This window comes from Cryptotermes secundus, unplaced genomic scaffold (genome assembly GCF_002891405.2).
Source record: "Cryptotermes secundus unplaced genomic scaffold, Csec_1.0 scaffold245, whole genome shotgun sequence".
NCBI lineage: Eukaryota > Metazoa > Arthropoda > Insecta > Blattodea > Kalotermitidae > Cryptotermes > Cryptotermes secundus.
Window position 1 is genome coordinate 43686 of NW_019736398.1, and position 9160 is coordinate 52845.

A 9160-nucleotide genomic window follows, 5' to 3' on the forward strand; every position below is an offset into this window, starting at 1 on the left:
CTTCTAAAAGAAGCTATCGAAGGAAAGATAGATGGGCGGATAGAAGTGACAAGAAGACGAGGAAGAAGACGTAAGAAGATGCTGGATGACCTTGGGGACAGAAGAGGATACTGTCATTTGAAGGAGAAAGCTCTAGATCGCATTAAGTGGAGGAATTGTTTTGGAAGAGACTGTGGACCTGTCGTCTTGACAGATTACTGATGATGATGATGATGATGTATTTCGGCTCGTTCTTCAGCACAACTTTTTATTAATCTGCAGTCAACAATTATGTAAGAAGTTAGTGATAGGGTTCATTCGTGGATTGGTGTATATTAAAGTTCCGAAGTATTACACTTCAGTCTCACATATGTTATAATTTATCTGTAATTTACTCATATTTCTTAAAATTACCAAGAAATCTTTCCCAACACAATAATCCGGAGGTAAAAAAAAATGTGGCGTCACTTCCTAAGTCGACTGGTCGGAAATCGCCCAGAATTTTACACGGTCACATTCACCAGAGAGTAACAAAGCCTGAGATTCCTCATATAAAATAATAGATAAAAAAGGCTTCCATAGTAACTTTACATGCAAGTACTCGTATACAGCGGGGCACGCGGTAGCGTAGTTGGTTGGCTATACTACAAGCCGGAAGGTCGCGGGTTCAAGTTTTCAGTTGACATAATCCTTCCAGCCGCACTAGGCCCTGGTGTTTACTCAGCCTCTAACAGAAATGATGGAAATGAGTGCCAGGAATTAATTAAATAATTTTCCTGGGGAGTAAAGTGCGGCCGGCGCGTAAGGCTGACAACTTTACCGCCACACTTGAGCCATGACCGATTAAACCGTGGGGAAAAATACCCCATTACTTATTGAATAGGAGGCTGAGTGGATCCAGAATCAGTCTAGACGCAGTGGAAAAAAGAAACGTATCTGACACTGTCGAGAATCGAACCGTGATTCCGCTGTAACTGGGCACCAAACTAACTAAGCTATTTGCAGTAAATTTCCATCTATTGTTTAATCAAATTCCCCTCATATTTGTCAGCATAAGCTTTATTTAGCTTGCGTGCATATTTTGAGTTGTGCCATAAACACAAAGAAAAACGTAATGCGACATTTTATCTCAGCAAATATCTTAAGCGACAATGTATTCAAACGTTTTCTTGTAAATAACATTTAAATTAACTAAATGCGCATTTCTGACATGTAACACTGTTTACAATAATTCGAAAAATATGTATATTTTCGCCATAGACTGCTTATCACGGAGGATGTGTGTCATGCATTCTGGAACCTAAAAATTTTGCATCGTAATCAGTGAGCCGAGTGCAGCCTCATTCTCGTGTACCAACTGAATATTCAAGTAAAGTTATTACTAGTAGGATATAATATTGCAGCCTTATCATTGTTACATTTATTGTAGGTCAGAATGAAAAGTTCCGTCATTCCAAAATACGTTTCAAACTTTCAACTAAAATTTAATTAAACGACGAAATTACATACAATAGGACACACTGAATAAATTGATTCTCGTCAGTTTTACGTGAGAGTGAAAATAATGCACACCGTGAAAAGTACTGGTTTTCGGGACAAATGGATTTTATTTGCAAAGATAATCTCTACACAAGAAAGAAAATTCAACTGAGAACATTCGAAACAAGTTTAGAAAAAAAAATTAATTCTCTGGTTCAGTCTTCCTGTAAGCATAACATGCTCTTCATTCTTGAACTAGGTATATGGTGTATTATTCAAAAAGCAATCTTTCTTATTAAAATAGTTATGCGACCCTTGAGACATAGTCGAAACATCATCAGCTGAATTACCTATCCTTACCCATTCACACCTCAACTAATGCAGCCCAAGCAGGAGGTGTAGACATTGGTGTATTAACAAAATATGATCAGATTGAACCCATCTATCTACCACTGAGCGTTGTAACATATATTTATTTACACCCTGTATAGTTCCTTCACGGTACATGATCTTTGCTGTAGTTTTATGGTAGTAGTGAACATTGTGCGATAACAGAACAATTTGTAAAGCATTAAGGAATTAGTGATTCGGAAGAATTTCTAGATAATATTCCGGTACATGCAACAAGAGGCTACGATAAGAAACGTATCATTAATAGACTCCGTGTACAATTTGTTTTCCCGTGTTTGGAACGACATTCTGCACATGCTCGATGTATCTCTAATACTGTATCCAAAATAATACAATTTAAAACTTAATTTAGAAGTACTCTTAATAAATTCTACGTCAGTTAAACAAGTCTTCCTTAAGTGTCTGTGTGTACTGTGAACGTAAACGAATGTCTTGCTTTAACTGAAATACTAAAAATGTAGTAGGACAGGTTAGGTTTCTCATTTAGAACCTACACTACAAAACAACAAACTTACTTCATGTTGGACTGTAATAAATTAAAAAACACATTTCACTCAAACACACCGATTTAAACTGTCATGATAAGAGATTTGAAGAACCGAACTGAACCGACTGACCCGCAACTAAACTGAGGGGCTGAGGGGTACCGATCGGTACCAATCGTACCAATGTTTTCATGTTTCTGCTACACTGCACCCTACTGGGAATTTTCTGAACTATTAGACCTGTTATTGTAACATACTTCAATTACAAACTATGTCGTCCCATTTTTACTTTGAATGTTATGTGACTTTATTATAATTCCTAGTCCATTTCATTTCAATATGTGTTATGCTCATGGAATATCTGTTTTCATATATTTTACTCCCCGCACGGGATTCTAAATGGGTACCTCCACGATAAGACGGGTAGGCCTGCTGCTACCCATGACGGACCTGTTTTATTGTTAATTTCCATATTTGACATAATTTAATGTATGTAAGCGATAGCTTTATGTGACATTGGTTATCCTCAGTTAAAATCAAGTTTTACATCTGAATATTTTGAATATCTTATTAGGTCCGTTACATTTTGGGTCAATGGAGTGTGGTCGTACGCTCCGAAGTTTTGCACTGTGTATTACATTATAGTTTCCGTAGTGCGTGTAACGTTCTCAGAATGTACTCCGTCTACTATAGGAACAAGTGAGCAAGTGAGCATCATCGTCATTTGATGACATCAACCTTTACGTCATCACTAGAGAGTTGCGAGATTATATTTTCAACATTCTTCCGGTATTCATAAGCTGGTGGGAAATTCAAACACAGCTGCAAACGACTTTTTTTCCCGTAGGGTTACCTACACAAGGCAAGATGTACTAGTAGTTGGTAGAGTAGACGGATTCCATTTTTTTTTAATATATTTCAGCTACAACAGTACCAAGGGTATAACCGGATGCTTTGCCTGAGATTCCGATATGATTCCACATAAATTGCTTTTCTGTAAAATGGTTCTTACATCTTTGGGCACTTTGCTCTTCCTTCCTTGGATTATAAAATTTCTGCGGTTTATTTTTATCCGAAATTATCGTATACAAAGCCGAATTAACCGGGTTGCAGTGACGAAGTTGCTTCAGGGCTACGGAATCCGTCCATTATAACACAGGCACGCCTGTATCTAGAGTCCGTCATTTATTTCAGCCCCCCCCCCCCTCCTTTCAATCTCCATACATACTCAAATGCTGTAAGATCCTATGCGTATAGCAACAACTAAAATAGGAACTCCTAAAATACTAGTATATGCGTGAGGGGCCCAAAATGCCTGAATCTGGCATTCATTGTACATAGTCATGCCTAATAGACGAGAATATGATTTGAAATTACATGCTATGTTTGACTTTCATTGGGTTATAGTACACACGAACTGCAAACAAAGCACGGATTAACGGAGGAAGTTGGTCCAAGCTTATGATTTGTATTCAGAAGGTGATCGGTTCGAATCTCTGTCAGGACTCAGTCACTCCAAGCAATTTTCAGGACAGTACTTCAAATTAAGCCCCAGCCATTTCCTTCCGAATTATTTCTGATTAATCTGGACCACTGTTGACAGCGTTAAATAAACCGTAAGGAAGTAAACAAATAGTATGGATTAATGTACATGGGTTAAATCACTATCGAATGATTCATGCTATCAATACTTGATGGCAGATTGTAACTGTTCACTGAATCATTCGATTTGATGGTACACTATTGCGTTTAATGGAAATAAACTAATAGGCTTTCATGTGTTAAGTAAACTAAGATTACCATTACAGTTTTCAAACATAAAGACATACGTAAATCTATGTGAATATATCTGGAAGCGCTGTAGATTTGTGTCGGGGGGCTGCTCGGTTCGAATCTTGACTGGGACACTGGTTACCCTTACTGGGGCTCTTCGTGGTTTCCCTCAGTCCCTTCAGTCGAATTCCGGGATAATACCTCACTTAGCCCACGACCGTTTCCTCCAAAATTATTTCTGCTTCATCATTCATCGGCTTGGTATATATGACGAATGCCACCCAGGTTATTCTAGGCAGGACAAAATAGATTTGGCTTGTGAAAGAATTTCTTATGAGACGAAAGAGTCTGGAACCTGGTTAAGTTTCTAGAAACACTATAAGCACCTCAGTTTAAATGATCACAGAAGAATGGATGCACCCATGTTCTCTTTTCCTAATATTGTATTTAAGCATCCTGTTGCATTAATATATCATTTATTTCACATATATTTCCGACAACTTATATAGTCACCATTCTACCACATTACATGGTTCAGCTATATACGGCCATCATCGGGTGTCTTCTATCTTGCTAAAATTGTTGCACTGTATTTCAAAATTTCGTATCGCGTGTGAACACAATATTTTCCTTATGGTCGTCGTCCTCTCTTCTCACGCCGTCTCAACTACCACCATATCATGACAGGATCAGTATTATTATCTTCAATTGCAGGAGTGTGCACGAAATTAAAAAATACAGTCATGCATTACGTCGGACGAACATACCCACACACGCCGATTTAATATGATGTGAGCAACTAGTCAAACACAAGTTTCCTCAGCGTGCGCCTGCCAAGCTGGAAACCAGTTGCGACTTTTCTCGGAAATTGCGGTTGCGTTGCGGTTGTCAGTTTCCTTGTTATTGCCCTTGCCCTTTGCCACGAATAGTGACCCATGGCGAATATCACCAGACATGTACTTCAGTGGGCACCGTGAACGTTTGTTTACACATTATAACCTTAAAAGTGCAGGTGGTGAACTATATGGATTTCTGTACACTGTAATACTGGAGAACTGACAGTTTATCTAGTGTTGACATGAATTCATCCCTAATATATGAAATACTGCTGTACTTAAATTCATTTTATTTTGGTATGTTTGCATTGTGTGAATTTGGAATGGGGATTTTCAAAGCCGTGAACCTACCTTATCCCACTGGAACTGTGATATCTGAATTTTTGTTGCTGCTGTTTTTGTGTTGCACTGAGTTTGTACGAATTTTCTTGGGGCGTAAAGGTAATTTGACAGAACGCGGCTTGGCTGTACTTGTGTCGATAGGACTGACTGTACCATCGATTTTTGGGGTACTCTATTTCCTCATATGGCAGACTTATGTGTTACGACTAGAAGTTGTTCTTTGTGCCATTCAGTTAATACTACAAGGACTTGAAGTGGGTTTTGCATTGCTGTGTCTCTTATCTTTTTATAAATCGGGTGCATACTGAAGTTTTAAGTCCATATATATGTGTTAATGAACTGAGATACATGTTTTCAGCTACTGATGTAAATATGTATATCAGTGATATAGAGTAGTTTGCACACATTACAATACTTCGTTAAGACCTTGTGATTTGTATGTGGTTCTACCGCATGTATAGTAAATCAAATTACTGGATGAGGTCTAGTAACTAACTGAAGTTTGAATTAGTGGCAGGTTGTGAAATTGGAATGCTGTTGTGTGTGTGTACCTCTTCCAAGATCATTGGAACTATTCTGCATTTCTGCTAAGCGTGTGCAGCCCAGGATTTAAGTCAGGCGCTTCATCCCAGCCATATATTCCCTACAGACCATATTACAAAGCTGGGGACTTTTGCTTCAATCTCACTCTTTTTGGGTTCTGAAGTTGTTTGTGCTGTTACATTTAATATTTTTGCAGTTTTATTCTGCCAAAAGTACAGTCTATTACTGTCTGAATAACTGCAAAACATATTTGAAGAGATGCTTAAATATTGCATTTGTGTGACAGTTTCATTGTAAATCTAACACAAGAAACCTGTGTATTGCTGGAGAAAATAAATGAGTTTGAATGTATTCATGAAGTGGTATATATATATATTACTTTAGAGCTGTAATGTTTTTTAATGTTGTGAACGCATCATCAAACATGTGTCTGAAAGATTCCAGAAGGGACATACACCAACAAGCTTGTTAACAAGTGGAATGTTGTTCAAATGCGTTAAGGAAATAAAACCTGCAGTTCCACCTTCATCAGTGTCTGTGGCAGTCAACATTTTATATTCATTACTTGACTCTTTTTGCTTTTAAGCAATTAAATTAACAGACTGGTAATATTCAGCCATTTAAGCTATTGGCTTTGACCATAAGAAGCTGTTTAAGGATGATCTGTTATTGTATTTATTGTAAGTTCAAGAGATCCAAAGGTGGATATATGCCCCGTAACATCTCCATTCTGTGACTTTTTGTCAAGATACATGTCCACATTGTGGTTGGTTGTTATAGGTAAGTTTCCCCTGTATGGTTGCCCTCTCATTCGCATATTGGTACCTTTGTTCCCCAAAAGAAAAAGCACTTACCTAGTTGGAGTTATGCATGATTTTCTTTTAAATAGCAATGTCCTTATTGGGTGTTCCTTATAACCTTCACATCCCAACAGATTTATAAGACTCTTCATCCCATGTCATTTTCTTTTGGATGGCTTGAAGCTTCACTGGCCTCATCTTTTATGAAGATTCCTAGTTGTTAGAAAGAAACCCCATTGTTAGTGTTTCATAATCACCTTTTTCTGATTTAATATTGGCTGTACTTGTTGTAGGCATCTTGACCACAGCCACTTATTCTGAATGAATTGAAATATAATAAATGGGCAGAGCCTACAAAATAGTGTGTTCTCATCCCTAGTTCCAGTTTTCGGAGATTATTCCTCCACTGATCCACTCGTATACATTAAATCAGTTTCCTTGACCAGGCAAACTGTCCAACAGTGGAAACCTGTTTTCAGAAAAAGCCAAAACTAAAAACAACAAGAGCATTGGCGTGTGTGTTACTTGTCATCCTGTCCATAACTACTAAGAACTGTGACTTCAACAACATAACAGAATAGAAGGCCTTAGGCTTTTATATGCATATATGCATACAACGGTGTTGTGTGTTAAATTATTATATTAGTTCTATTATTAGAAGCATTGTATTATTTTAGTATATTATTATTATTTATTATTGTAAAGTATTTGACTTGTCCTATATTATGTATAATGATCCATGGATATGAAGTAAATAAATAAATTGCTTTTTTTAGCCACTATATGTACCAGAACATTTTTTCCAAAAGCTGTAAGTTGCATACTTGTTTTTGCAGTATGGTTCTGGTATTTAGAAGTGACAGTCCAGAAAAAGCTGCGCAGTGGATGGGCAGGTCCATTCGTGAAAGTTGAGGGGTGTTGTGATTAGTCATTCGTTTTCAGTGCGAGCAGACGTCTCAAGTTCAGTTAAAAGCATTCTTCCTTGTACAGTCAAGTTAAAAAGTTTTGAATCTTGGAGTCATATTTGAGTGTATTATTCTCTATTTACTGTATTAATATTTTATTTTATTTTTATTTGTTGATTTTCTGTTTATTTATATGTGTACATTTTTTCTATCTCCTTTAACATGCCACCTACACGAAGTAAATTGAGTGGAAAAGTGTTGCATTCACAGTCACGAGAAATTGTTAGTAATGTATGTAAGTATATGAAAGAGGCTGGGCCAACAATTACACTGAAGAACATAGGAGTGGAAGTAGCAAAGGCAACAGGTGTTTTGGAAAGCAGTGTCAGAAGAATAATAAGAGAAACAAAAAATGTCGAATCTGGGGCTTCCACTTCCTTTTCGACATCCCATAAAGAAAGACCTAGAAAATATCCACTAGCCACTTTGGATGACTTTAACAAGTCTGTGGTGCGAAGAACAATTAATGACTTCTCCATAGTCAAAAAATGGAGACCTACCCTTAAAAAAGTTCACGAAAAGTTGAAGAAAACGTTAGATATTCAGGAATGCATCTCCACATTAAAGAAAATTATTTTGAAACTGGGGTTCTGCTGGAAGAAAACAAAAAATAATCAGCAGATACTGGTGGAACGATATAATATCAGAGCCAAACATCTTCAGTATTTGCAGCAAATTAAAGAATATAGGAAAAGGGCCGCCAAATCATCTACATGGATGAAACCTATATTCATTCATCGCACACCACCATCCAGGGATTATTTTCCCCTGTGTGCAAAGGCCAACGGCAGGTAGAGAGCAAGGTTTCATCCTTAATATCTAGGTCCGCTTCAAATCCCACCAAAAAAACAGTGACATGAACTACACCAATTATGAAAAATGCTTAAGGAGCGACTTATTCCTAACCTTCCTCCAAATTCTGTCCTCATTGATAATGCTCCCTACCATAATGTACAACTAAACAGAGCCCCTAACTCAAATTCAAGAAGAGATTTTATGATATCGTGGCTAAAATATCACCTTCCACCTATTACCTTCAATAACAGCGATTTTTCATCATTGCGGAATCCAGACATATAATATGATCCTACCACTCAAACCTAAATACCTTTCCTATAAAATAGATGGAATCTTTACAGAACACAAACACAATATTTTACAACTCCCTCCGTATCATCCAGAACTCAACCCAATTGAGTTAATATGGGCCACCATAAAAAACTGGGTTGCTCAGAACAGTACCACATTTAAGACGGATGACATCATTAAACTGGCAGACCAAAAATTGGTTTCCATAACTGCAGAAGAATGGCAATGTAGATGCCAACATGCAAGGAACATTGAGCAACAATTAATGGCACGGGAAGGCCTTTTGGACGCAGGACAGGAGTTTGTCTTCCATGTTGGCGGTGATGATGATAGCTCCGATTCATCTGGTGGTGACGAGGAAGGACAGGCATGTGGAGATGATATCTATGCGGACATTGCCGGTGTTGCCCCTTTAGAATAGACCTGTGTAATATGTAAATAAACTCTTCATATATATA

General features: G+C 37.5%; 1 protein-coding gene and 1 long non-coding RNA gene across 3 annotated transcripts in view; both read right to left on the reverse strand.

The window, feature by feature from the left end:
- LOC117282737 overlaps window positions 1-4717 on the reverse strand; it is a 23415-nt gene extending 18698 nt beyond the window's left edge. For both annotated transcript variants that reach the window (XR_004513594.1, XR_004513595.1), the window contains exon 1: window positions 4184-4717. This is a non-coding gene — a long non-coding RNA (uncharacterized LOC117282737). The remainder of the gene's footprint in view (window positions 1-4183) is intronic.
- A 903-nt stretch (window positions 4718-5620) lies between these two features.
- LOC111869812 (adenosine 3'-phospho 5'-phosphosulfate transporter 1) overlaps window positions 5621-9160 on the reverse strand; it is a 33669-nt gene continuing 30129 nt past the window's right edge. Inside the window, exon 9 of the mRNA XM_023861598.2 lies at window positions 5621-6861. The gene's annotated coding sequence lies outside the window, so the exon portion shown is untranslated. The remainder of the gene's footprint in view (window positions 6862-9160) is intronic.